Source organism: Ceratotherium simum, chromosome 2 (assembly GCF_057802395.1).
Source record: "Ceratotherium simum simum isolate JZ-2026a chromosome 2, ASM5780239v1, whole genome shotgun sequence".
Taxonomy (NCBI): Eukaryota; Metazoa; Chordata; class Mammalia; order Perissodactyla; family Rhinocerotidae; genus Ceratotherium; species Ceratotherium simum.
In genome coordinates, this window is record NC_141901.1 from 480943 (window position 1) to 507267 (window position 26325).

The following is a 26325-nucleotide window of genomic DNA, read 5'->3' on the forward strand; positions in this document are numbered from 1 at the left end:
GACTCAAAAGAAGGCAGCTATTATCATGCTCTGTGGATGCGCCTCTGGTGGGTACAGAGGCAAGAGGGAGCAAAATGTGCCCGTTGTTGTGTGTGTGAAATCTGGGGGAGGAGGTGTGTACTAAGGTGTCTGTAGAAGCAAAGCTGTGCAAATGTATGTGCATGCAACACAACTCCTCCTTTTCCGAGGATCCCCCTGTTCAGACAGGGCAGGAGGTTGGGAGGGGATGTACAATGTCCGCAGACACCTCCGGTCTCGGGTCCCGGGTCCTGGGTCTAAGCAAGAAGAGGCTGAGAGGCCGTAGGAGCTGCAGGAAGCCAACTGCCTGCAGAAGCTTCCTTTTCCCTCCCCCCAGCAACGGCTGAATACCGCACCCACTTCCACTCCCCACTGCCGCCCCCCACCCTACCTTCCCTTCGACAGTGAGAGCAAGGGCGGCGGAAACCGAGCAGAGAAGATTCCTCCCTTGCCTTCCCCAGGCCCCCTTAACACAAACCGGGAAGCGGCCAAGGCTCGCCTTCGAGCCACCTTAACAGAAGAGTAAAAACCTGGCCCCTCGCCAAGCCCCGCCCCTGCTCCGGCGCGCGCCCCTCCCCTCGCTCCTCCCGCTCGCTGGGGAGGCGGGTGAGCCCCGGGCTGCCCGACTTGGCTGGAGCTGTTGCCATGACGAGTATTTTCTTAAGACAGCGATGCAGCTGAGACCGTCCGAAGCTGGGGGTTGAGGGAGGGGCACGAACTTCCTGGGGACGCGTCTCTCCCAGCAGAGCGAGCCCGGAGACACCCGCCCCGCTCCCCGGCACCCATTTTCTTCCAGGAACCTGAGAGGTCCTTCCACGGGGAGGGCCGGGGAGAAACCTAGCCCGCTCCCCGTCGGGGCGGGACCGGCAGGAGAGCGCAGCCGGCATCTCTAGCGCGGTCGCCACACCGGGGAGACCGGGGAGTGTCAGCCGTCACCCCGTCCATGGAAACCCGGAGGGAGAGTCCCGCTTGGAGAAGCCTGGATCTTTGCTAGAAAGAGAGGTAGGCTTGCAGAGAATGAATTGACTCGCGATTTGCGAACTTTCTTTCTTTCCTCTCAATGGCTTCTTAAACTCCTTGAATTTCCTCTTCCTAGCATATATTCTGCGACTGGGCTTTGGGGGGGGGGGGTGTTGTGCGCGCGCGTGCGCGCACACACACAGATTTGTCAAATTCTGTATTTCTTCCCTAGACTCCGTTCTGAGAAATCATATAATCAAACAAGTGATTTCTTTTTCTTTTCCTACTTTTTGTCATACCTGGGCCGTGGGGGGTAGGGAAATGGAGGGAGTGTTTTTTTCATACCCAAATTGAGCTTTTGGAAAAAGCATTTGTTTCCTCTCATCCGCTCCTGCCCTCCCCCTCCCCCTTGGCTTGGGAATGAGACACAGAATGGAAAACCGTTGCAAAAATATTTTCCGCGTCTGTTCCCTTGCTCGAAAGCCCCAAAGAGAGATGGAAAAAAAAAGAACCGGGTAAGAAATTTTCAACAAGGAGGAGGGGTTGCAGTGGGGACTGGGAGGGGGCTTACTGGGGGCGATGGGTGGAGGCAGAGCTAGGAGAAGTTGGGGGGGTGGGGAAGGGGAGTGTACAAATTAAATTTCTTTAGCTTTGTAGAGAAACCTCAGCAGTTTCTCTCTGCTGCTTGCAAAACAGCCTCTGACTTTCACGTCTATAATTAGCTGTGGAAAAAGCTGGGAGTTCCCTCCAACCGCTGTTGTTTGAGTGTGTGCAGAGCATCAAGAGCCAACTGTATGAGTGTCTCTGAGGGCACCGCCCCATACATCTCTGGTCCCGGAGGGGAGAAAGGAGAAGGGGTGACGTTGGAAAGTTTGCAGTGTCAAGGCTGGTGACTGGGGCTGGGGAGTGTTTGGCAGTTGAGGGTGGTCACAGGCATCCTTGGAAGGGTCCCTGAGCATCTTGGGCCCCTGTGTTGTCTTGCTGAAGAGCTAGAAATTAAGGCTGGGATTGTCCCTCCTGATCTCCTTTCATGCTCACGCTCCCTAACATACTTGGCTCGCTCTCGGGGTGGAGGAGGCCGGCTGGCATCCTCCCGGAGGCGAGTCCAGCCTCACACACTCCTCCATCTCACTGAAGGACCTACTGCTCTTCTCCAGCTGGGTGCGGAGGCCACAGCAGTGGCTAGCACATCCTGGAAGAGAGTAGGCACTCTGTTGGCCAGAAGCACCTCCCTCCTGGGCATTCTTGCCGGACTTACAATAACTTGCAGACGTGATGCTGGCGCCGGCTGGCCTGGTAGAGGGGATGTCAGATGAAGAAATAGGCGGGTGCTCAACTGACTCCACCAGGGGAGGGGAAGTAAAATCCCCTTCTACAGTGCCATCTTCTTCTCTGGGTGGGATGTCTGGCAGGGAGTCTTAAGATCCTCCCCTCCCGCCTTAAGCCCCTCCCCAGAGCTGCCCCTTCTTGCCCTTCCTATTTGGAGGCCCCCTCCAGCCCCCTCAGCTGCGGGCCCTCTTTATACTGAAGGAAGAGAAGGGACCAGGGTCAACCTAGGGTGGGACAGACCACAGAGAGGGGCCTAGGGGTCAGGAGGCACAGGATGGGGGAAGGTTTAGGAGGAGGGCAGGAAGAGGTGGTGGCTCTGATGGCTAGTGAGCCCAGTTCCCTCATTGGCTAGGGGTGGTGGCATGGGGGCTGGCTCTGGCAGGTGGGTCCTGGACCTGAAGCAGACTGATGGTAGGGGAGGGCGGGGTGGGGGGTGTCAGGCTGGGGGAGAGGAAGCACCTGCCCTCTGCCTCAGCTAGTTTGGTTGGAGGAGAGGTAAAGGTGACAGCTTAGAAACTGGAAAGAAGGAAGCAAAAGACTTGGAGGAGAGCTTAAATGGGCTGGGGAAGCAGTAGGAACCAATTTTCATTTTGAGGTGCTGGATGATTGATCTGACTGCACCCCAGAGACAGACAGCTCCTCCCTCCTTGCATTCTGGTCAGGAAGAGAGTGAGGTCTCTGCAGTGGGCAGGGGACCCAAGATAAGATTCACGCCCTTGTTCTGTAGGAGGGGGAAGGGGAATCCATTTCTTTGCCCCTGCTCTGGAGCCCCATCCTCCCTGCCACCATCTAGCTGAGGTACAACCCCGGGGATCACGGCGCCCTCCCATCTTGGACACCTGTAATCCCACCATTCCTGCCGCCGGCCTTCGTATTTCAGTGCTGTGACTAGGGGTGGGTTCCGGTGGGTTTGGGGAGGGCTTCCCTATTTAGCACAGGAGGCTCTGCTCCTGAGGCCTTGAGTCAGGTGGGCCGTGGGGAATCTCCCTGCAGCAGCCCTTCCCAGGGCTGCGGGCTGGATCAGGGCTGCAGCAAACCCAGCAAACCGCGGCAGCTCGGCTCCACCCTCCGGCTAAGTCTGGATCTGGGTGCTCTGTGCAGAAGGCGCTCCTAGCTGGGGAGCAGAGGTTTCCTGCTTCTGGCCATGCTGAGCCTTAGCCCCTTCCCCTTCCAGTCACCACCTCCTGTCTCTTCTGGACTCAAGGTCAAGTCGAAGGAGCACAGCTTCTCTTACCCTTGGGACTCCCAGCACCTAGCACAGTGCCTGAGATGTTATAAGGTGCTTGGTCAATGTTTGTTGGGAGAAGGAAGTGGCATTTTGGGGGAGCCTAGGAATCAACCCCCTCCAAGCTGATTCCTAGCTTGCCCTGTGGTCTTCAGTTTCCCTTCTGCACAATAGAAAGCCTGCTCCCACAGTAATGGTGGGAGGGGATGGCTGAGTCAGATTTGTCAGATTTGTCAGATTTCTAGGGTCTTTGGTGTCAGAAGAAAGTCACAATGGGAGGGCCCAGTTAGGGGGCAGAGGTGGAGCAGGGAGAGCTTGCCCAAGGTGCCTGCGCTGGAAGCAGTAAGGTATGGGGGAGGGTGGAGGTCCCTGAGCACGGATACTGGGAGGCTTACTCTTCCTCACTCTCACTGACTGGAGGGTCTTGAGAGGAAGACGGGCTGGGGCTGCTCAGCTCAGCACTGACCCAGCTGCCACCTGTCAGCAATTCCAGCATTCCACAGGAAACTGCCTCTTATTCAAGAATTTAGCTTCTTTCAGTAACTCCCATGGGCCCTTTTCTCTTTTTTTCTATGCTCCTGGCCTTGGACTCAGCACCCCAAGACATGGATAAGCCCTGCCCATCTAGAGCATTCCAGATCCACCGAGCTTTGGAGGAAGGAAAGGAAGATGTTCATTCTTGGTCCCCAGGACCTTAAGAAGCATGTTTGGCTTAGGTTGACCCAGATGTTTGATTTGACCTTGAAGAGGAATGCCCAAGCCTGGGCCTCACTGCCTTCTCTGGGAGGAATTGGGGCCTCTGACCTCTTCCCCCAAGCCTACCCTCAGACAGGGCCCCCTTCCCAGCCCAGCTCCCCTGCTCCTCAGCCATGCACTGATTCCTGTCATCCCCAGTCTGTATTTGGTGGGTAGGGGTGGGAAGGAGAGGGATGAGAAAAGCAAGGCCTCTGGGCCACAAGGAAGCAGAGCACCTGGGCCCCATCAAACTGGGACAACACTCTTTCCCCACTTGCTTCCCCTTTCTGTAGAGCCCGTAGGAGGAGTGAAGCAGGCCCTGGGGCTGGAGTCCAAGAGCTTGTGTGGAATGTTTTGTACTCAGGCTTCCTCTCCCAGCATCTCTCTTTGTCTCCTCTTTCCTCTTTCCCTTGTATGAGCCATTCTTGTTCCACTGACTTATTTCCTCCGCACATGTAACAAACAAATGACAGGGACCTTCCACTCTGCCTCTACCTTAAGCCAGTCCTCTGTGTTCAGCCCACATGAACGTGGTTTGAGGAGGGAAACTGGGCGGGATCCAGTTAGAACCAGAGGCAAGGGCTCTCAGTCAGGGGAGGAACTGTTGGAGGCAATTTGTGTTGGGGGATAGTGGAGAGGCCAAAGGAGAGAAAGGGAGGTGAGAACATAGGTGCCAAGGGGTGAGGGTCCCCCCTCTCCTGCCTCTCCTCACTTTAGGTCCTCTCTGGCTGGAGTCTTCAGCCTCATCCCTTCCCTCGGCTCTGGTTTCTCAAGTTAAGTACAGAACCCTCTGGGACAGTTCAGAAGATGGACTGGAATAGCAGCAGTGAGCCCCCTTTGCTCTGGCCTTCCTGTCAGATCCCTAGGGCAGAGTGAGCTTGGGCTAGTGTGTTTAGTGGTGAGAAGGTTAAGGGCTCTCAGATAGGCTCAGGGAAACTTGCAGCTCAGAACACCTCATACGCCTAGAGTACAAAACCTGTGCCAGGAGTGCAAACCAGTACAACCCCTATGGAGGGGAGGTTAGCAGTACCTAACAAAACACCTAGGCATTTACCCAGCAGTCCTCTTTCTAAGAATTTATCAAGAAAATGCACATTCACAAATATAAAAAGACATATGCATAAGGTGATTCTTTAAGGCATATATGTAAAAGGAAAGGAAATCATTGGAAACTACCCAGTGCCCATTCTTAATAGACTGGTTGAATGCATAATGGTACATGCACACAGTGGAGTACTAATGCAGCCAAAAAAACTGAGTAGGAGCCCTATAAACTGATACGGTGTGATTTCTAGGATATGTTATTAGCACAAAAAGCAAGATGCAAAAGAGTGCATATAGTAGACCACCTTTGGGTTGAGAAAGCAGGAGAAATAAGAATATTTTTTGCAAATACACATACACACACAGAGGAAGGATAAACCAGAAGTTAACTAGAATGGTTACCTGAGGAACGGGGTGGGAACAGGGTAGAGGACGTAGGGATGGGAGTGACACTTGACTGATTATACCTTTCCAGACAGTTTTGATTTTTGAACCAGGTAGATATTTTACATAGTCACAAATTATGTTAGATCCAAAAGAAAGAAAAAAGCAAACCCTAGAGCTGACCACAACAGAAACAATGAACCTAACTGAATATCAATATAATTACTCTACAAAGAAAAGAATTCAAGTAATTATTGAGTTTAATGCCTTGACTCTATATCCTGAGTGGAATGTAAGGATAAAAAGAACTGCAAACAAATCCTGAACTTGACTTTGTAGGTGTATTTTTGGTCATGGTATTAGTGCCATAAATTGGAAACAAATTTTTTGTTTATTGTAAGACAGATCAAATGAGTAATTATGTTGATATTTCTGGAAATCAGGGTTTCACTATGGAAGGAGAGAGACAAAAATATGGAACAGTGGAAGGTGAGGCAGACCCCTGTGGTCTTTCTGTAGCTCCGAGCTTTGTCTACTGACTCTGAGCTCTGTCTCTGTCTACTTTAGGAAGGCCTAAAGCAGTGCTGCCCAGTGGCATGAACGCACTAAGTGCCTGGATGTGTATTTCTTAGTACCACTTCCCACTAAAGAGAGCAGTGCTTCTTGGAGAAACAGCTGACTGGAGTCTGGGACTGGGAAACTACAGGTGAACCATGTTCTTCCAGAAAGCTAGAAAATGCTCATGACAAAAGGACAGACGAGTTACCTTAAAGGGACTCCCACTGGGCAACTTTGGCATATGTGGACCATCAAAAAGAGTAAGAGTAATAGATTGTAAGGCGTTGAATAAAAGATTCCATGAGTCCATTCTGACGGTTAAAATGGAGCAGGGAGGGAAAGCTTTTAACAGATAAATGCCAGCTAATGAAATGTAGAAGTAATATCAGAACTTTAAATTTTGCATTTTGCAGCCCCCAGGGTAATAGCTGATTCAGGCTACGCTCACTAGTGGATAAACCACTGGGGGAAAGGGTGGTCTCAGTGTGTCGCCTCACAGATCACTTTCTCCTTACAAAAGGAGAAACCAGTCCTTACGGTGGGGGTTCAGCACTGACCATCTTAACGGAGGAACTGAACATCAGCTGTGGTGGAGGCACCTGGTATTGTGTCCTCTTGCTGTGCTGTGAGAAGTTCAACCCTGTCACCTATATTCTCGTCAAAAACGTTTATCCAGAATCTAATCATGAGGAGACAGTTCTACATGACATGTGAGCCATCCTACATGACAACTGGCTAAGACTTCAAAAAAGTGAATGTCATTGAAAGAATTGTGTAAAATTGTGTATTTGGGGAGAAGGGTGGGAGGTGGAAACCAGTCTAGATTTAAAGAAACTAAAGAGACATTTTGTCAAATGCAATGCATAAACTTTAATTGAATCTTGGGTCAAAAAAAAAAAAAAGGCAATAAAAGACATCCCAGGACAATTGGGAAATTTCTAATATAGGTATTAGATGATATGTAATTATTGCTCATTTTTTAAGGTGTGATATGGTAATGATAATGGTTTTGTAGGAGAATATCCTTAGTCTTAGAGATTATGCAAAAGTATTTAGGAGCAAAGTGCTCAGCAAAAAAAGTGTGCATGTGTGTGTATATATAAACATGGAGAGAGGGTGTACAAGATGTTAACAATTGGTGAATCTAAGTGAAGGGTCTGGAGTTGTCTCTTGTTCAATTTTTTCAACATTTCAGGTTTGAAACTTTTCCTAATACTAAGCTGGGGAGAGACGTCCATGCCAGGAAGGACTCCTAGGTTCCTGGGCTCCTCTACTCATCCCCACTCCTGACCAGCAGGAGCATCTTTTCTCAGCTCCCTAGTCCCCACATGGCACCCGGAGAATCTTCCTAACATGGGGGAGTCTGCCTTCTCACCCTCACTGCTGTCAATACCAGGTGTTTCCTTCCAGGTGGACCAGCTGCACCAGGGTCAACAGCTGGGAGCAGGCATTTCCCCACCATGCCATGGGCCATCTGAGGAAGGCTAGGGACTGAGAGCTTCCAGAATCACCCAGCTACCTTTTCTTTCTTTCTTTTTTTTTTTTTGTGAGGAAGATAAGCCCTGAGCTAACATCCATGCTAATCCTCCTCTTTTTTTTTGCTGAGGAAGACCAGCTCTGCGCTAACATCTATTGCCAATCCTCTTCCTTTTTTTCCTCCAAAGCCCCAGTAGATAGTTGTATGTCATAGCTGTACATCCTTCTAGTTGCTGTATGTGGGACACGGCCTCAGCATGGCCGGAGAAGCAGTGCGTCGGTGCGCGCACGGGATCCAAACCCGGGCCGCCAGTAGCGGAGCGCGCGCGCTCAACTGCTAAGCCATGGAGCCGGCCCCTCTTTCTTTTCTTTTCTTTTCTTTTTTTTTTTTTTTGCTGAGGAAGGTTGGCCCTGAGCTAACATTGGTTGCCAATCCTCCTGTTTTTGCTTGAGGAAGATCGTCCCTGAGCTAACATCTGTGCCAGTCTTCCTCTACTTTGTATATGGGACGCTGCCATAGCATGGCTGATGAGCGGCGTGTATGTCTGTGCCTGGGATCTGAACCCATGAACCCCGGGCCACTGAAGTGGAGCACGCAAACTTAACCACTATGCCACCAGGCCGGCCCCTCACCCACCTACCTTTTGAGGAGGGGTCCCGGGTTGTAAGAGGAGGAATCCACCAAGAGCCCAGAGGTTGTTTCTGACCAACCTTGCACATCCCTTCTGAATTCTATATTTAGGTGATTCTGAGAGAACCCAGCTGTGCCTGCCCTGAGCCTTCATACCTGGGCTAAGCAAGGCCTTTTAGGCCTCCCATTGGCGGGGACTGCATTTTGGCTGCCCTGTCAGTGACCCAAATCACCATGCTGTCCACCCCCGCCTTCCAAGCCTGGCCCTAGCTCGGGAGAGAGATCGGGTTTCCAGGACTGCTCTTGTCTGTCCCTCTCTTTTTCTCTCTCTTCTCTCCCTGGAAACCCTGGAGCCAGACCTGGCGTGACTCAGGGCTCTCTTCATGTAGGAGCGGGCTATTGATCTTTTAGTCAATTCCCCTTCTGTCTTGCTAGGGAGCCTGAAAGAGCGGGAGCCAGGGAGTCGGACGGGGGCCGACAGGGAGGAGTTTGTTCTCTGTGCTGCCAGGCCTGCCAGAAGAGCACGGGACGAGGAGTCAGGAAACTGGTGATCTGGTTTCTTGCCTGCTGTGTGTCCTTGACCGAGGCAGGTGCTGCCTCTGGGCCTTCATCTCCCCCCTGTAAGATGAAACCAACCTTGGACAAACAAGCATTTCTGATTCAAGACTTTCCTTCTCTACAAAGGGCAAAACTCTCAATGCCCAAACCAAAGTCTTTTTATCATAGAGCCTAACTGTAGCTAAGTTCTGTCCTTCTACCCAGGGTGGCCAGAGGTAAGGAGACCTAAAAGGATCTACCTTGTGAACAGCCACCCTTGAGGTTTGGGAGTAGGGCAGGTTCTCAAATTCCCCATCTCCACCTGCCTGGAAGTTCAAGTAAGAAGTACCTGCTCGGCACCTTCCAAGGCCACGATTCTGCTGTGTCCTAGGCCAGACACCAAGAAGGACTGGCTAGAGATACCGAGGTCCAAGCCTGCGTGGAGTTGACTGTCTCCCAGGGAACATGATCCCCCAATGAGTTATTAGGTCCAACCATATGAAATTGCGAATATGCAACCACTTTCAAAGGCAGCTTACAAAAGGCAATTTAATATGGTTCAAGCTAATATTAATATTACTAGACATTTGAAATCAAGGACTACAGTCAATGCTGTGGGATGGAGCGATGAGGTTTTCATCTGAACTGTGGGTTGGGTTTGGAGAAATTTGGATAAAGCTGCCAGCTGCTAGACTAGCCTGCCCTCCCTCTCAATCCAGACTTTTGGCCCTGGAGGTAGACACATTGGCCAAGCCCTTGTCCAGACTCTGGTTGAGATTCCAGCATTAGCCTTTCTGCTAACTGGCCAGGGCAGCTGCCCACGGGTGGAGAGGAGAGTGCTGTCCATCTATAGTCCACTCTTCCTATGCTCTGAATGCCCTGCTTCATTCGTATCATGGGAGCTGAGGATTGAGGAACCTAAGAAAGGAGGAAATAGGAAATATCCACCCTCTTCTTCCTTGATCTAGTGGCAGACATGAGCGGGAACACACACTTGAAGCCTCATCTTGCACAGGAACATGTGATCTAGTGATGCTGGGAGCTGTGTTAGTGGGAATGTAGAGACCAGAATTTGGCAGCACTCACCTGGCAATTATTCTTGGAGAAGGTGATTGCCCAGTAGGATTTGAATGAGGAGAGAGGAGAGATTTGATGGAGGAGAGAATGGGGGATGTGATGAAGGAGAGGATGGGGGATGTGATGGAGGAGAGAGAAGAGATTTGATGGAGAAGAGAATGGGGGATGTGATGGAGGAGAGAGGAGAGATTTGATGGAGGAGAGGATGGGGGAGGTGGCAAGGACACTGAGCATCATGGAGAGGCAGATGCTCTGGTAGGTGAGGGAGGCTGTCTGCCCCCATCTCCCTCTGCAATGCCTCCAGCCTTTGTCTGAGCCAGCACCAGTGTCGCTGGCAGGATGGCATCTGGCCTCAGCAGCTCTCCTGGTGCTTATGGACCATTAGGATGATTTTCTGATGTTTCCTCGCTGCCGTCTGTACCACAGCCTTCTTTGTGGGGAGCACCCGTAGGACATCTGTTAGGATGCTAGGACAAGCACAGCTGGCATCCATACTTCCAGGGGCTTTCTGACCTTGGTATAGGAGAGCTCAGTCACTAGGCTTGGGGCTGGGGGTAGCTCATTTTACTGAGCTGCAGCGTTTGAGATGGATGGAGTTGGAAAACTGGTCCAATTTCCCTCTTTCACAAATGAGAAAACTGAAACCTAGAGACTTGCCTAAGGACACCAGACCACAGTCCTGCGCCACATAACAACGTGTCAGTCAATGATGGGCTGCACATATGATGGTGGTCCCATAAGATTAGTAGCATAGAGCCCAGGTATGTCGTAGGCTATACCATCTAGGTTTGTGTAAGTGCACTCTGTGATGTTTGGACAACGGCGAAATCGCCTGACAATGCATTTCTCAGAATGTCTCCCCATCGTTAAGTGACACACAACTGTAGTTTGCCAGTTTGAGGCTGACCAATAGCTAGAGCCCAGTTCTCCCCACTCCAAGTCTGTGCTTGGGCCTCTGACCCCATCAGTGCATCACTATGTGACCCAGATCAACGCCAAAGCTCCTTGGTACCCAATTTCTCTACCCACATAACAGGGAGAACCATTCCAGCCCCTCCAAGGATGAGGTGTGGCATGGTGAGTTCATGTCCTAGAAGCACTGTGGAAGAGACGCTAGAGACCATCTGAGTGCTGCACCATGACGGTTTCGGTTGCTGCTGTTATGAACAGTCAATATCATTGGCACTAGAGAAAGTGCACAGAAGCGCTCTTGGCAGCATCCTCATCACTGCATGGCTCCTAATGGAGCTGGGTTTCTTTTCCTGGTTCTTCCGCAGCTCTTCCCAGAGGGGGGCCTTGAGCTAGGAGAAGCAGGGCAATAGAGAGGAAGCAGAAGTCCTGGAAAGGGGTGGGCAGAGCCTTCCTCCTGCCTGGATATCCCTGGCCCTGCCCTTTTCTCGGGGTGTGGCCCCTCTGAAGGGTCAGAGGAAGTGTGGAGGGGAAGCACCGTGACCTCCATTTCTTCCTCGGCAGCTGAGTAAGCCAGCTTGGCTGCAAAGTTCTGATTTGGGGGCTAAGAGTCAGCAGGGCGGGGCCACTGCAATGTGACAGCACAGGCTGATTTTATTGCCAGAGCCAATCTGTCATTCATTTACTTGTTCATTCAACAAACATGAGCTGAGCACAAACCATGTGCCAGGCTCTGTTAGAATGTGGGGAGAAGCAGTGTCCAGGAGGCAGGGAGGGCTAAGAATCGCCAACTTTCAGCTCAAGGACAAGTGTCCTGAGCCTGGGGGTCTGCAGCAAGCCCTGATGGTGGCAGTGTTCCAGAAAACTTGCATTTGTGTCCCTGGAGAACACCTTTAACCCCTGACTTCAGGAGGATAGGCCTAGACTCCATACGCAATTGAGCTGGATGGGGCCTTGGAGACCACAGCAGGGCAGCCCATGTTTGGCCTGATGAAGAAGGATTTGCCCTGTCCTTTGCCAGAGGAAGCTTCTCCTGGGCCAGGGCCAGGTCTTCGTCTGGCCTGGTATATCCAGTCCTTGGGCTTGCACCCCAGTGTTGTCTGACTTTGCTTACGTTCTGGAGCCTCTGAGTCTGATGGTGAGGAGATATTTTGTTGCTGGGATGCCCAGAACGGATCTGAATGGAATCTTGGAATGAAAAAATAAACTTCCAGAGAAACCCTCTGCTTTCTCCTCCAATCCTTACTTCTCATTCCAGCCCCTCCACCCTACTTTCCAGAGGCAGTGTGGTATTGCAGGATCAAAGAGTGGATTTAGAGTTGATTGGTGGACATTATACACATCTTTATTGAGCCTCATTTTCCCATCTATAAAGTGTGTATAATACCACTGTTCCTTCTCCATCTATAGAGTTTTGTGATGGACAAATGAGATATGATAGGTGAAGGCATCTCATAAACACTGAAGTGCTAGAAATATGTGAGGCTTATTATTCTAGTGTCCCTTCCCATTCCCCACTTCCCATTTTAGGCTCTTCTCTCTCCTGCCAGCCCCTTGACCCCCCTCCCCAGCACATCCTTCTCTGTCCTCTCACTGTCCACTCCAGATCCTGCTCACTGTGTCCTCCCTCCTTGCCTAGATCAAGATCGAAAACACTTGTTGCATCTTAAATAATAATAACAACAGAAGTAATAGTCCGAGCTAACATTCATTAATTATGTGCTAGGTATTAAACTTGGATTATCTCATTTAATATTCCCAGCAGACGATAAAGTCAATATTGTCTTCATTTTACAGATTAATAAAGATGTTCATAAAACATAAGGCTGAGGCCTAACCCTAGGCTAGCCCATGTATGGATTTCCTCTGTCCATTGCTGAGGGACTGACTGGTTGACAAGAACACAGAGAGATTCGACAGCATTTACCGAATGTTGACTAAATGCCAGCTGCTTTCAAATATGTCACAACAACCACCTTCTGAGGCAGGTACAGGATTTGTCTTAGAGATCATCTAGCTGCAAGAACAGAAACCCACCCAAGGAGGCAGAAGTAAAAGAGGGCTTTACTCAAAGGTCACAGAGAAATCTCCCAGAACTCGGGGGGGAGTGTCGCCCTGTGTGGACTGTGCCTTCTTTCTGACCACAAGCACTCTCTTCTCCTCTGCTCCCTCGTCCCCACACAGCACCCATCATGGTTAATCAGGCAGCAGGTTCACTCTCAGATCTAGAGGACCTTCCTGCTTGACTCTCCACGGTAAATTAACTCAGTCTCTCCGTCCACATGTCAAGAGATGCTGATTCTGGGTCCAGTATCCACCCCTGCTAATTGTGGCCTGCTGGAGGGGGGTAGGGATGAATCAAACATGACCACCCAGGCCTATCCCTCCAACAGGGGCTATGAGTGGGAGCAGATATTTCTAGAGGGAAATTCCTTGACCTTAGGTGGATTCAAACCCAGGTATGCTCTTCACCACACCAAACTGTCTCAAGGACATCATGGAGATGGTGTCCTGGTTGGAGGCCCTAAATAAGAGGATGCCCCAGAATCTGCCAGTTCAGGTGAGCCTGGAAGAAAGAATACCATTTTTGAACCCTGCTATATGCCGGGCATTTTATGTACATTATCTTTAATCCTTACAACATCCCTACAACGTGTCATTGTCCCTGTTTTACAGACAAGAAAGCTAACACTCGGCGAGTTAAGTAGCTTGCGTAGAGGTCTGGTGCCAGCTACTTGCCCAGGCCTGTCTGACATCAGGACCCATGCCCCTTCTATTAACAAACACGGCCTCACACACAAAAAAAACTATTTTACTTTGATTCTGCTGGACTGTACACTCTGTGAGGGCAAGGATTTCAATCTTTCTCTTCGCTGATGTATCCCAAGCACCTAGAATAGTACCTGGCACATAGTAAGTACTTAATAGAAAAATTGTTGAATGGATTTAGCTTTGGTGTTGTCTAGAGTCCTGGGCTTCCCATGGGTCAGAGGAAAAGGGGTAATATTCTAACCTTTGGAGAATGGGCCACTGAAATAAATTGGGGTAACTCTCTGCATGTGCCTCTGATCCCTGCTCAACTCCCATAGTCTACTTCGATGGGGGACATTAGGAACAGTCCCTCAATGTGGAGGAGTCTCAAGGAAAGGATGACCCCAGATCCCTCTGTTTCCTGTCTGTACATCTGACCTAAGGCACTCAGCCCTGGGAGGGGAGCAGGTGAAGATTTCCCTAACACTGGAAAATCCACTTAATGGGACTAGGAAATAGGATGTTGAGGTCCTCCATCATCGCTAGAGAAAAGAACACTAATTTCCATTGCATTTTCAGCCCCAGGGGTCAGAGTTTCCAAATCCTGAATCTCTTCCCGTGCCTTTCTCTATAGCAGTGCCCTGCATCCTCAGACCCCAGTCAGCCTTCCCAGTCCCAGCAGCATGGTACTATATAAGAGCAGAGATTTGGGCGAGTCAAATGGAACTGGGTTCAAGTCTGCCTGGCCAGCCGTGTGACCACGGACAAATTATTTAACCTCCCAGACTCAGTTTTCTCATGTTCCAAGGGTGAGTCAAGCCCATAGTAGATGGCTCATTGTATTTTCATTTTTCTTCTTCCATCCCTGCATGTCGCCCTTCCTTCTTCTTCCATGAATCCTGGCACGAGCCTGCCCACCTGCTCCCTGCTCACCTTTGGGCTCAGCACATTTATAAAGGGGTCATGGCCCATTATCCCGCAGTAACTGAAAGGCCCAGAGGCCCCAGCCCCCCGCAGCTCTCCACCCGGGAGCTGCAGGGGCTCCATCATTTCCACATGACAGGTCACCCAGAGGTTCTAGGTTCTAGGATTGTGCTTGATATTTGCACCACAAGAGTCCTGGTGAAATAAGGCAGAGTGGCAGATGGAGAGCTGCAGCCCCTTCCTAGTTTGGTCCTGCCCTGCACTCCTCCCTGGGGGGTCGATGCTGTAAGACCCAGTGCTGGGAATCTGTTGTTGATGGAGGGAGCCAGACTGTGTGACGCTGCTCTGCTTGCTCGTGGAAGCTGTGGCCCAAGGATGCCATCACTATTTGGTCACCCAAATCAGCTGCCAGCTACCACTGGAATTGAGCAGGCCACTTGATAAACAGGGAGGAGAATCCCAATCTGGGCTCTCCTCTTCTCTCCCTAGCACACAGCACACAGAAACTTAAGCTGGTATGAAGTGGCCACTTGGCCAAGGCAATGCCTGAACCAGCAGTTGCCCTCCCTGAGCTGGAAGGGGCTTGGCCTTGAGAGGCTGGGTTGGGTCCCAGTCCTTGCTCCTGCTTCCTGTGGATCACTTAAGTGCTCAGGCTCTCTTGGAGCAGGGGAAATTCTGCAGCCTCTTCCCAGCTTCTCAGGGATGGCATCCATGATGGGAGATGCTTTCAGAAGAAGGGAGGGTGTGAACGTGAGCTGAGCGTTCACACGAGCAGGCCTGTGGCAGTGTGGTTGCCAGGATGCATCACCTTGTCGGTTCTGGCTGCAACATCCACCAAGCCCACTCACAGCCTGTGAGCTATGTGACAGAAGGAGTGGTGCCTTAGCCACTTCTGTATACCCAGGAATAGCACAGTCCTTGGTTCATCGAATGATCATCAGTGAATACTGGGTGGACAGATGAATAACCGAATAAACAACTAGAAATTTTTCTTTAAACTAGGGTCAAGATCACAGCAAAGTTTCCTTTCTTCCTTCCCAGGGTCACTGTCCCTGTTCAATGCTTCATCATCTCATGCCTGAATAATTGCAAACGCCACCTAATGACAGGCAGCATGGTCTAGAGGAACAAGTTCTAGATTAGCAGTTGGGAGACCTGGGATTTGAACCATTTAAGTTACTCTATTACTTTTGGGAAATCACTGAATCTTTTTGGGCTTCCATTTGCTCATGTGTAAAATGAATAGTTTGGCCTAAATATACTTCAAGGACATTTCAACTCTCAAATTCTCTGCCTCCTCCTACCCAAACAACCTAAGATTTCACATAGAAATCCAAATTTCTTGCTTCTCAGAAATCAGAAGCTCTGACAATATTGGCCTCCCTTGTTTCCATGGCAACGGTTAGTAGGAGCCAAGTAACTGCTGCCCCATCCAATCAAGTGTGTACTTTCTAGTTTGCCACAGTCTCCTCCTCTCCCTGTCGCCTAATGCTCAGCCCGCTTTGCTCATTTTTGTGCCTGCCTGGTCCCTGTAGGTATTTGAATTTGCAAACTTAGAATGGGGAAAAGAAAACTTCTAAGGCTGGAGGCAGGGGCACCTGGGATGGGGTGACAGCCCTGGAAAGAGTTCTCTTGCTCTGGTGGGCTTAGGTGGAGAGACTGGGGAATCTGCCTGGGAAGTTGGTGACTGGGATATGAAAAGAAACAGTAGCCAGTGCCCCAGGAGACTTTGCTTAGGGACTTGGCCTCCCAGAATTGTTGAGCCCTTGTCTGAGGAAACTGTCCCCCCTCACCTATCTCCCCCTCCTCAGACCCATGCAGGGAGCAGGCAGCTCCCTGGGGCCTCCTCTGGATAACTTTATGTGACCCCTACTTCAAGGTAGGGGAGGAGGGCTGGGGCTCCATTTCAGAACCTTGGCAATGGTGGGAATTCCCTTGTCACTTCTTTCTGTTGTCCAGCCTCCACTGACGAAAAGAGGTCAGAGTGTTGGAAGGCCAGACTGCTTAAGTACAATGTGAGGCAACCCAGGCTCGCAGCTACATGCAGATGGTGAAGTGCACGTCCTCACGTTACGTTGCTCAGCTTGTCTCACACACCTGTTGGTATGAACAGCTGCTCTGCAGAGCTCCCCGGGAGGGGCAGATCCCAAAGTCCTGTGTCAACTGGGAGCTGACTCGTGTCCCAGTGTAAGTCAGGGCTGCTGCTCCCTCATCTCCTTTGTCATCCCGTCTGAGCCCTGGGCAACTCTGCTTCTCTGTTACCTTGATCAGATAGAGCATCCCCTGCTTACCCGCTCACAGAATCTTTTCTTCGTACTTTCTGGTTTGTATGCTTTCTTAAGTTTGTCGCTTATGGCTTGATCAGTTATTCTGTGGTCTGATCTAGTCTTATGTGGTTTTCTTCCTTCTAAAAAGCATCTATATTTTCTTTCCTCAGCTTTGCATTCCTCACGTTATTGCTCCTCATTTGACACCCTCCCTCTCTAATGTTTCCCTTCTCCCACAGACAGACACATGTCTGAACTCCAGTTTACATTATGACTCCTCTTGCCCCAGTCACTTTCAGAGACAATACATGTTCAGAGGAGCTTCTGCTGTTTTCTCTTTAATCCAAATGGTGGATTTTGAGCAAAGCGATTCTTTATTTTTTTAAGGATATTTACTTTTTTCCCTGAGTATAAAAGTAATACTTAAAAATGTTTAATTTTGGGGCCAGCCGGATGGCGCAGCAGTTAAGTGTGCACGCTCTGCTTAAGCAGCCCGAGGTTCGCAGGTTCGGATCCCGGGCGCACACCGACGCACCGCTTGTCAAGCCATGCTGTGGCAGCGTCCAATATAAAGTAGAGGAAGATGGGCACAGATGTTAGCCCAGGGCCAATCTTCCTCAGCAAAAAAAGAGGAGGATTGGCATTGGATATTAGCTCAGGGCTAATCTTTCTCACAAAAAAAAAAAAAAAGAAAAGAAGTCTAATGTTTACTTAGCCCCTATTATATATCAGGCACCATGCCAAAGCCGAAACTGCATGGCCTCATTTCCTCCTCAGGACAACTCGGTGAGGAAGGTATCTTCCTATCCTCCTTTTCCAGAGAAGAAACTGAAGCTGAGAGAGAGAAAATATTGTCTCCAAGATCCCACAGCTACTAAGTGGGGGCCGTGGAATTCAAACCATGCCTCTTAATTCCAGAGTCTGAGCTCTGTACTGCTTCCATACAGGATCATTCTAGAAAGTTTGGAAAATTCAGAAAAGCATAAAGGTATAAGTAAGATTTCCATAAGTCTAGAGATCACTGTTAACATTTTGGTGTATTATCTTTTATTCGTTTATATACGTGGGTGAGTATCCACATTTTTTTAAAAAATTGAGAATACATTGAATATCAGGTTTTTGATTCAAATTTTTTCCTACCTAATGCTGTATCATAAGCATTTTCCTACATCATAAGGAATTGGCCACAAGTCAGTCCCAAACATGGTCCATGGAATCCATTAGTAGCAGGCCACTAGAGGCAAAAGTTCAGTGTGATTTTTTTTTTTTTAAAGATTTTATTTATTTATTTATTTTCCCCCCAAAGCCCCAGTAGATAGTTGTATGTCATAGCTGCACATCCTTCTAGTTGCTGTATGTGGGACGCGGCCTCAGCATGGCCGGAGAAGCGGTGTGTCGGTGCGCGCCTGGGATCCGAACCCAGGCCGCCAGCAGCGGAGCGTGTGCACTTAACCGCTAAGCGACGGGGCTGGCCCAAAAGTTCAGTGTGATTTTAGAATGAAATAAAGAAACTGATGCCCACAGACTTTGCCCTGAAAGCAGATAGTCGGGAGGCAGCCTGGGCAGGCGCAGTGGTCTGACCTGGAGGTGAAGACATTGGAGAAGAGAGAAAGCCTGGAACTCGGGACTTGCATCTGAGAAGTTCCTCCCTCCCTCTATGTCTCGATCCCATATGAAGGTACAGGCCAACTTGTGCTTGCAATGTGCCTTTTACACGGGCTCAGCTACGGGCCAGGCCTTCTGGAAAAAGATGTGGAGCCCTCTAAATCAAGCCCCTATAAACCTGTGAGGAAAATTACTCCTTAATGGCAGACAGGCTGCTCCTTCTGCCCGGTTTGTACTCACACACTAGCCTCAGACTCGCCTGCCTTTGTTGTCTTAAATATGTATGTGTGAAAAGGGCTGAGTATATTTTATCTTGGGCTATATTTTTAAAGAGAAGAAACTTTTTTTTTTAATCATCCAAGAATAGAGCAGAGAGGGGCAGAGAGAAAGGAGGTTGTCACCACCCTGAAGATAAGTGAGCAAATATAGGGCTGAGGAACAAGACAGGGTCTAGTGTATGTGTTGGGGACAGAGGGTCCGCGTGCTTACCGTAGGCAACTTGACACCCCTCAGCAGTTAGGATGCTTCAGAATGACAGCCTGAGGTGCCAGCCTCTTGGAGGTTATACCAAACAGCTCTTATAAATTCAAGAGTGACAGAGTCCTGATGTGACAGAGTCCATGACAGATACAGGCATGTCCAAAGAATGTTGGCACATGTTCAGTGCTGGCTTGAGGGCTGGGACATGAAGTCTTGGGTTCATCCATGTGCTCTGCCACCTGGCTGTGTGACTCTGGGGAAGCCTTCCACCACTCTGTGCCCATAGTCTGTCCCCAGGCCCTTCCTCCTTCCTTGGCCATCTTCTCTTAGATGAGAAAAATGGAGGGAGATGCTTTGGGTTTCCGTTATGAATATAGAGGAATCTTCGTTATTACAGTGGTTGCCCCAGAACCTCCTGGAACAACACAGGAAGAGAAAAGGTTGTTGTCATTGCACCTGTCACTTAACTTCTACACTGCAGCCTTTCATTCTCCTTGAACTATCAGATAATATAATCCTGAATACCTTACAGAGTTATTACAAGAATCACATGGGACAATGGATGTGAAAGTGCTTTGTACACCATCGTGTGCCTACAAATACGTAGATTATGATTTATGAAGATTCTTGAATGGGGAAGCCCCTGCTCCCTCCCCTGACTCCTCTGAGGTTTGGAAGGCCATTTCTCCAGCTCACAGAAAACTTGAGCCCTCTTTCTTGGGTAGGTGGGTGCTCTGCATGCTGTGGATGGGAGGGTGAGTCCCAGCAAGTGTGAATGACTTGCTCAAAGTGGGTGAAAAATCTGGAACTCTCAAGGCATTAAAAAGAGCCCCTTAACTGAGTTCCACTCTTGAGCATGCCACTAGCTAGCAGTGTGACTGGAGCAAGTCCCTTAGCTTCTGAGCCTCAGTTTCCTGATTTGTTTCCAACCACCAAGGATCAATAGGACAGCCTAGGGGGAGAGCATGGAACCCAAAGAGAAGTGTTCTGAGAAGTGGAAAGCACTGTACATGTGAGAGCACACTGTTAAAGCTCAGAGGTGTTCCTGAGGACTCTGAGGTGGGCAGTGTTTGACTAACACCAGAAGTCCTAGAATCCTATTCCGTCAGAACTGGAGGGGCCATAACTCAACCTCAGTTTTACAGACCAGAAAAACTGAGCCCAAGGAAACCACATGGTCTTGCTTGCACCCTGACCAGGTCACACTCTCTGCTGTAGGACTCAGGTCCCCACATGGGCAGTTGGGGGCCACTGGTTTGCTGCCCCCTCATCCCAGCATTGCTGAGTGAGGACTAATGAGATCATTGACTCTGTATAAACTTGAATATCCTGTGTTGAGACATCTCAGACTTACCAGTCTTCCCTTCCACCGGGATGTAGGCAGTGTCTTTCCTGCTAATGCCCCAGAATCAGGCAGTTTTGTCCCTGTCCTCTGACATCATGCGTCCACTGATAGGGACACTTATGAAGCATGAGTGCCGGGAAAGTGTGGAGCTGGGCCCTGTGCCCAGTGGCCCTGGCAGCTCAGGGACAGGGCTTTCTGGAGGACACTGCTGAGAAGTAGGCTGAGCCACTCAAACCACAGGCTTTAGATTTGGAGTGTTAGGGAGGCCAGGTGAAGGGCGGGGTGAGAACTGGAAGGGTGGGATTCCTCGCCGGGGTGGAGTGTGGCGTGTGGCGCGGGCGGGGGTGGGGGGGTGGTCCCAGGGGAGGGAGGGCCGCACTGAGTCACTGGCCCTCTGAGCAATGCCGGCCCGCCGGACTGGTGCGGAGCCAGGCTCGGGAAGGGCCGAGGCGTTGGCTGCGCGGGCAGGTCAGAACCCAGCGGGCCCCGGGCGCAAGGTGCGGTGCGAGGCTCCGCCTGCCGCCCCCTCGGCCAAGGCGGCGGCCAGGGCCTGGTGGGGCAGGGGCTCGGGCAGTTCTTCCCCGCCCCCAGCTCCAGCCCGGAGCAGTTACTCCCTGCCCAGGTGGGGTCAGTGTTGGCTGGATGACCCAGGAAGATCAGCGGGAAGGGGTTGGGGTTCTTAGTAAGCGGTTTTACTTTGGATCCAGGAGGAGACTTAGGGCTAGCCCCCACTTGCCAACTCCTTGAGTCTCCCTCCGATGTGAAATGAAATGCCTCTCCTATCTCTGCCTTCTCTCCCGGCCCCCCACAAGCAAGAGAGCAGCTCGCTGCTGGCCTCTCTCTCCCACCTGCCTCCGTGCCACTCCCCGCTTCTGGCTCTCTGGTCCCTAGAGGAATAAGGCAGATAGGCTCCTGTGCCCTGCCTCCCTTTACTACCTCCACACCCCCACCCCAGGAAAATCAGAATTTCTAAGGTGATTGATGTTTTACTAGGCTAATATGGTCAAATGCAGTATATTGGCTCTGCTGTTCAATGGCAGTTTTAGGCCATGAAATGGACAACAGAAGTTCTCATCTAAAAGCATTTGGCTAGCTGTTGGTAGATCCATGGCTATCTTTGATCATGCAGATTAAAACATTTTGCTGGCAGAGACAGTGGAAACCTGTTTTTCTTTCTTTCCCCCTCTCTTGTCTCTAGCTCTCTTTCTTTCTGTGTGAAAGCAGCCACAGACAGCATATAAATGAATGGGTGTGGCTGTGTGCCAATAAAGCTTTATTTATAAAAACTGGCAGCAGGCCAGTTTTGGCCCATGTATTATAGTTTGCCTACCCCTGGAATAGAGTAAAAAAATCCCAATATACACTTAATTAATGCTCCAGAAGGAGATGATAGAGAGACTAGGAATATGACAATGTTTGAAGAAGCAATGGTTAAGAATTGATGAAGTACAATCGTTATATATGTGAGTCTTAATGAATCCCAAGAGGGATAAATAAAATTCACCACTAGACACACCATAATGAAACTACAAAACACCAAGGATAAATAATTTTAAAGTAAACCCAAAAGGTAAATTGCCTTCAAGGGAATAACAATTAGATGGACAACTGATTTCTCAACCTCAGCAATAGAAGCCAGAAGATAGTGGAATATCTTCCAAGTGCTGAGCAAAGCACTGCTAGCACAGAATTGGGGCAGTGAAAATCTCCAAGAATGAGAGCCAAATAAGGCTCTTTACAGACAGACAAAGAGGTTTCTACCTCTAGGCCCTCCACTAAAGCAACTTCTAAAGAAAATAGTTCAAGAAGAAGAAGAAATACCTAAACATAAGGTCTAAGATTCAAGAAGGAATGATGAGTAAAGAAAATTGTAAACAGGGGGCTAAATCTAAATATTGATTGCAAAGAAAATAAAGATAACAATGTCTAATTTATAGGGATAAAATGAAGCTATAAATAAAATCCCCAGTAACAATGGCATATAAATTGGAAGGTGAACAATTGGAGTTTAAGGGTTCTAAGGTCCTCGTATTGTTTGGGAAGAGATATTACAGATATTATCAGAAGTTTTTAAGTTAGATGTTCATGTTAAGATTTCTAGGCTGATACTAAAAAACTAGGAATAATATAACTTCCAAACTAGTGGAGGAGAAGAAAATGGAAAGAAAGAAAAGGGAAACATGAATGTAGACAGTAGGAAATGTGGCAGTTAAAACCTGTTAAAGCTGTGAGATAGAAAGTAATTGTAATTGTTACCATTTATTGAGTAGCTACCATGTTAGTCATTTTGATTCATTAATTTTCATAATTTCATGTAGTGTATGTAAGAGTGCCAGGCACAAAGTAGGCATTAAAATTTATAGTTTCTTTTTTTTTTTTTTTTTGTGAGGAAGATCAGCCCTGAGCTAACATCCATGCCAATCCTCCTCTTTTTGCTGAGGAAAACCAGCCCTGAGCTAAGATCTATTGCCAATCCTCCTCCTTTTATTCCCTTTTTCTCTCCAAAGCCTCAGTAGATAGTTGTATGTCTTAGTTGCACATCCTTCTAGTTGCTGTATGTGGGATGCCGCCTCAGCATGGCTGGAGAAGCAGTGCATCGGTGCGCGCCTGGGATCCGAACCTGGGCTGCCAGCAGCAGAGCGCGCGCACTTAACCACTAAGCCATGGGGCAGCCCCTATAGTTTCTATTAATACTGTATCTCTGTGCTGAAAACAAGGTCTAGAGCTTAGTAAGCACTCATTTATTGAAGAATGAATCAAATGGGAGTGAATATTGATTCCTATCTAAAGACGAGCAAACTGAGCCTCTGAGAAAGGGAGTGACGAAAAGAAAAGCCTCAGGCAGCATGAGCATGAAATGAGCCTCTTCTACTTTGGAACTTGTGGCATGAAGCGTAGCATGCCCCACAGTTTTCTTATCTGTAGAAATAAGTCAAATAGTACTTGACCAGTAATCATGCTCACTAACTGGTAGCTGTCCTGGGAGGGGACTTGTCCAGTCGCATAGCTCAGATTCTAATCCAGGTATTTGGAAGTCAGCCTGGCTCCTTCTCCCCGTCTCGTGTGGGAGACTCTCTCTCTCTTCTGTAATGCGGACGCATCAGATAATAGCTGAGAAGGAGCTCTGGAGTCAGGTAGGCCTGGGTTCCTGCCCTGCCTTGACCAGTAGGTAACTCTAGGACTTGGGTCCTCGGTTTCTTCAACTGTTGAGAGGGGATCAAAATAGCTCCCACAAAAGGTGGCTGTGCTATTGTGAGAATGCCAGTCACTTGGGGGTGGAGATCACGAATTAGTTTCATATGAGAGAGAGTAAGAGCTGATGAGTAGGCTCTGAGGGAACAATAAGAAGAGAAGTGTCTCTAACACTGGAAAAGAGAGTAGTCTAGATGAACTTAAGTCCCTTCCAACCTTAAGGCATTAATTTCTTCCTTATGCAGAAGCAAGGGAAACACTGCAGTACTTCCCCACTCACCTTCTGAGGGCTCCAGATCCAACAGGTGAAATGGGCTGATGGATAGCATTAAATAATAACCACAATAATTATATTTGGGTGCTTACTATGTAGCAGCATGGTGTGCTTTTACACAGATTAGGTAATTATCTCAAAATCTTGTGAAATACTTTAAATGGGTTACTATTATCATCCCCATTTTATCAATGCCGAAACTGAAGAACAGAGAGACGTTAACTAAGTTTCCCAAGGTCAAACAGGTAGTGATGGTGGATCTGGGCTTTAGGTCCGTCTGCCCACAGAGCTTGTGCTCTTGATCACTGCACTAGACTTGAAGAGGTGACTGGTCCCTGAGGAAAAGAGCCCTCATGTCTGGAAAGCACCCTCAAGGCAGTGTTGCAGAAAAAGTGTGGCCATTGCCAAAATCAGGTTTGTATTCTGGCTCTGCTTTACCGTGTGACCCTAGACAAGGTATTGAACCAGTTTCTTCTCTGTAAAAGGGGGGTGGTATCATCCATTTCCCAAGTTTGTGGGAGGATCAAATGAGATAATAGACGAGGTACTCAAAAAGACTGGATGGAGACCCTGTGTTCCCATCGTGGGTCGGGAAGGCCTTAGCTGTACCTGCTCTAAGCAGATGCCTGTGTGCTCTGTGCTCTGAACTGATGACGGGGTGACTATGGGAATGCCAGTAGATGAAAGTTGACTGTCTTCCATGGTTCTTGAAAAGATGATTTGTCCTTCACCTTCAACACCCTTCCATCCCCACCCCCAATATGCACTACACAGAGCATGGTATCCAGACAGCCCAGTCTGGTACCCCTCCCCTTGGCCTTGCCACGCAGCCTCGAAAGGTCACTGTTGAACTGTTTGATGTTGTGCCAGGCACTCCGTGGACGCCCAGCCCTGGGCAAGTCAGAGGCCACATCTGTGATACCTGACCTGCCCACTGGGCTTCCACCTCCATCACGAAGATGGAGCTGAGCGCTGTAGTTCCGAATTTAGTTCTGGTCTTCCCTTCTCCACCCTTCTCACCTGTCTGTACCAGCGCTATCCCATTTGCTTTCCTGTCTTCTTTTTGAAAAAAAAATTTTATTGTGGTAAAATATATGGAACATAAAATTTACCCTTTCAACTATTTTTAAATGTACAGTTCGGTGGCATCAATTACATTCACATTGTTGTGCTACCATCACCACTGTCCATTTCCAGAACTTTTTCATCTTCCCAAATAGAAACTCTGTACCCCTTAAACAATAACTCCCTGTACCCTTGTCCGCCAGCCCCTGGCAACCCTGTACTCCCTGTCTGTATGGATTTGTGCCTAGAGTAGGCACTTCGTATAAGTGGAGTCATACAACATTTGTCCTTTTGTTTCTGGCTTCTTTCACTTAGCATAATGTTTTTGAGGTCCATCCATGTTGTGGCATGTGTCAGAATTTCATTCCTTTTCAAGGCTGAATACTATTTCCTTGTGTGGATGGACGGCATTTTGTGTATCCACTCATCTGTTGATGGATGCTCTCTTTTCTGTAATCAGACTTCATTGGGCATATCATAATTTGCAGTAATATGGAGAGAGCACCCTACTCTCTCCACGAAGCAGGAAACAGAGCAGGATGCAGCCAAGGGTGCTGTGTGTAAGGTCTGTTCTGAAGCCTCTTCTGGAGTTCCACCCTTCCAGAGGTCTCTCTTCTCAGCAGATACTTAACGTGCGTGACATCACCTGAACCTGGAAGTGCTGGCTGGAAAGGAGAGAAGGGATAGTAGTAGGGGCTACGACCTTGCCTTTCTTGCCTTCCTGGGGACGGAGACTGCATTGCCCCAGCATGCTCCATTTTCAGTACCGTGGGCAAAGGGTCTAGAGACCAGAGCAGCTTCTGTTTTCGCTGTTCATGTTTTTGTTTTTGTTTCTGTTTTGTGTATTTCTTCTCCTCGTCAGTCTCTGTCATTTCTGGTCCCCTGCTTGGCCTCAGTGCGCTTCAGTATTTCTGTATGTACTATACTCTAATCATAGGGCTTCTTAATACGGGCGTGTCCTGGCTTCTTTATTTAGACTTCTGTGTCTGGGAATTCTCTTAGGGGAAGGGCCCTCTTCCTTCCTTTCTCTGAATCTTCCTCCTTTTTTGTTCTCCCTCCTCTGTTGCTCTCCCTTTTACACCCCCTCAATGCACCAGGAGCTGCACAGCCTCTATCTGGACCACAGTCGGTACCTTCAAGGTGTCCAAGGGCTAAAAGGATGACACACGCTGACATCACACATATCCTCAGTGTGTCTCACAGTTACCCTTGGGAGGAAGTAAGAGAACCTACATTAGTGAGCTCATCAGGACAGGAATCCCCCAGCTTCAGTGTTGGGTTGGGCCTAAAATTATCTGACTGCTTTGTACAGGCTGCTCTCTTATGCTCTTATTCCTGTTTCTCTCCACGTTCTTTATAGGACCTTGTAGTATGTAGTATGTCTTAGCTTTTTCTAGGCTCTTTCTGTGGCTCCATGGCCTTAACTGAGTCATGTCACATTTAAGACCAAGTGTTATAAACCCTGTAGAAGGCGTAATATCGTCTGTCTCTCTCACTTAAAAGGCTTTCCCAAAGATCACACGTCAGAGTGCTTTGAAA

At 49.1% G+C, this 26325-nt stretch overlaps 1 protein-coding gene across 4 annotated transcripts in view; it reads left to right on the forward strand.

Moving 5' to 3' along the window:
- The first annotated feature begins 647 nt into the window (after window positions 1-647).
- Window positions 648-26325, forward strand: part of ATP2B4 (ATPase plasma membrane Ca2+ transporting 4) — a 91239-nt gene continuing 65561 nt past the window's right edge. For 3 of the 4 annotated variants that reach the window (XM_087436720.1, XM_087436735.1, XM_087436729.1), the window contains exon 1: window positions 649-1020. The gene's annotated coding sequence lies outside the window, so the exon portion shown is untranslated. Of the gene's footprint in view, window positions 1021-26325 lie in introns of all 4 variants that reach the window. The other variant, XM_087436742.1, reaches the window with a different exon arrangement.